Raw genomic sequence first — 2,847 nt, forward strand, 5'->3', positions numbered from 1 at the left:
AATAACAAAGAAGCTGATTATATAACAACCGCAGGCCAAACTCTCGGGTTGTAATACTTTTTTTTTTCTCCAGAGAAATTAAAAATTATATAATCAACTAAAAACATGAAAGAAAAGTTGTACATCTTCAGCAAATTGGGATTATAAAAATGAGGTAATGTAATAAGCTACTGCGTAATTTTCCAGCTCAATTAGACGTGTCTCTCTAAACAGGTGATAACCTTAACATATTTATATTCTAAATAAATAAATATGTAAAAAAGAACTACGTATATGATCATGTCCAAGATGTCAATGGTCAGACATAACTTGAACATGTGATCAGAGGATGTGCTCTCTCAGGGGAGGGGAGGCATGTGATAAGAAGTCATGTGATAACCATATCCATATCAATCCAGATCAACAGCTAGCCATATTCATTTACAGCGACCAATTGAGGAACTCAATGACAGCCATATCCATATATCTGATGATATTCTTATGCATCCCTACATTTATTACAACTTAAAAGATAAAGTAAAAGTTCAATGACCCTTTTTAGTTATTTGAAGGATACAAAAGCATCATAGAGAGAACAATACAATGTTCCAAAGCCTGACAATTAGAGATTAGCAGTTCAAAGAAAAAGTAGTCTTCTTCTCAAAATAGCAAAAATCAAAGCATTTAAAATTGCATTGAATCAGACCATACAATTTCAATAATAATCATAGTAAAGCCTGATATTTTAATAATTATCAATATTTTAAAAATAATCACACAGAAAATAAAGGAAATAAATAAAGATTATCATAAAAGAATTAACCTTTGAAAGAATAATATCAAGCAGCTTTGCCCAAGCTTTCAAATCGTTCATCTCTGAAGTATTACTGCATAATAAAATGATCAATTAAAATCAAATAATTCCTCAAATTTATAACTCAAACTAAAAATTAAGGGAAAAATAAAAACAAACGGCCCAAAAAAGGGAGCTTTAAAGGCATATATCATAGTTGAATGTTTAAGAGTACTGTCTAACTCCTTATCAAAGGGTGAAATTAAGAAGAAAACATTACCTTCTAGCATCATCACAACCTTTTGCATCAATTTCTTTGTTAGGTGGATATATTGGAAAAGTTGATGGATCGCACGCATAGGGTTTGCTGTTGAAATACTGACAATTAGACCAAAAGATATCTCTATTAAGTGACATTGTCATAAACATTAAATTACAATGTGAAGGAAATATTCGAAAGGGATGAATTTGAATCAAACTAAGTACTCCTAATACCTCAGAACATAGAGCAGAAGAAGCATTTCCACGCATAAAAGTACTTGTTGTGTTGACTCACCTCCATCTTCTTAATCTGCTTACGCAGATTAGCACCATAACGGGTACCTAAACAAAACAATATAATGATATTAATTAATTGTGATAATAAATTTCATCCACTCAGCCAAATCAGACAACAAAAGTAAGACGATAACTCACTCCTAATTCAAAATAATCAAGCAGAAACAATTACACAGGAAAGTCTTGAACTAACTTCTCATTATCCTACACCACTTCAATATGAAGCTGTCTTCTCCCAGCCTACTACTAAGAGCTTGACAACCACCAGAGTCGTGAGACAGGTTACCCAAGACAGAAAAAACAAATTTAGCATTCTACAATTATTTCAGATGCATAAAATTAATACCCCAATCACCAGAACATCACAAATGTGAACTACAAACTCAATCAAGCTATTGACACATAACCAAATCAATCAAACTACAAATATTAGGTGTACCCAAATCAATCAAATTTAAACCGAAAAATCTTTAAGTTGGAGGAAATAGACAGAAAGGTTAACTCCAAATCAAATTTAAGTTACTAAATTGAGATTGAATTTATGTCTAGCTATTTAATGTAATTTAATCCAAAATCAATTGAAATCAATCAATTGAAGTATTATATGAAAATTTCGAAATCAGATTAACAAAAAAAGAATTTAATAATTACCTGACAATCAGAACACAATCACAATCTTACACATTTTAATCAAATTCTAAAAACAACTAAGATCCAAGTTTTGAATAATAACTTGGAATCTTTGGTAAAACAACGAAAATTCAGCATCACATTATGAACAAACAATCCCAATTCACAGAAATGCCCTGGAAATTACATCTTATCAAACTTTCAATATTAAACCTTAAAAAGGTAGTAGTGCAAAGGAGCAAAACCTGGGCAAGAACTTGTTTATTCAAGCCAGATCCTTGAAAAAAAGTGACGGGCTTCGGCACCACCAATCCGACCATCATGATCCAAATCAACCCAAATTTCTGAAATTTCTCCATTCAATAGAACAAACTCCATCAATATCAAACAAATTACCAAAAAGACCAACAAAAACACCCAATTATCGGACGACTTTGGTGAACGATGGGTTCCGATTATCGGAAAATACAAAACCTCCTTCACTTAGTTGATCAATTCCCTAACATACAATTCCAAGAAACCATATCACAGGATATTCAACAAAATAAAACCAAATTAAGACAACATGAAATCACATTCCCATATCACTAACATTTTCTGCTTGTATACCACCAGTTTTCATAGAAAATACAGGATTCGCCTGTAAAACTGAAGACCTCTGATCATTCTTGCTCAACGGAGCAGAAACACCAGCAGCAGGACCCTCACTTTGCCCTTCACTGACTGGGATTTCTCCTTTAGACGCCTCCCCTGAAGGAAATAATGCCCTTGGTCCAAGTATGCATTCAATGTTAAGTCTGATAAATGCGGTTCAGTATTAATTAACAAGTTAATAATTCAGTGAGATCAAGTGAGCTGAATGCCTAGCTAGAGGCCGCTTCAGTTCA

The 2,847-nt window shown here is 32.8% G+C and overlaps 1 long non-coding RNA gene across 1 annotated transcript; it reads right to left on the minus strand.

The window, feature by feature from the left end:
• Nucleotides 1-1,070: 1,070 nt before the first annotated feature.
• On the minus strand, nucleotides 1,071-2,270 carry LOC130460757 (uncharacterized). Its single transcript, XR_008920879.1, has 3 exons — nucleotides 2,206-2,270; nucleotides 1,268-1,375; nucleotides 1,071-1,150 (listed from the first exon to the last, which is right to left on the minus strand). It is a non-coding gene; the product is annotated as an uncharacterized lncRNA (long non-coding RNA).
• Nucleotides 2,271-2,847: the final 577 nt, after the last annotated feature.

This window comes from Spinacia oleracea, chromosome 5, assembly GCF_020520425.1.
Source record: "Spinacia oleracea cultivar Varoflay chromosome 5, BTI_SOV_V1, whole genome shotgun sequence".
Taxonomy (NCBI): Eukaryota; Viridiplantae; Streptophyta; class Magnoliopsida; order Caryophyllales; family Amaranthaceae; genus Spinacia; species Spinacia oleracea.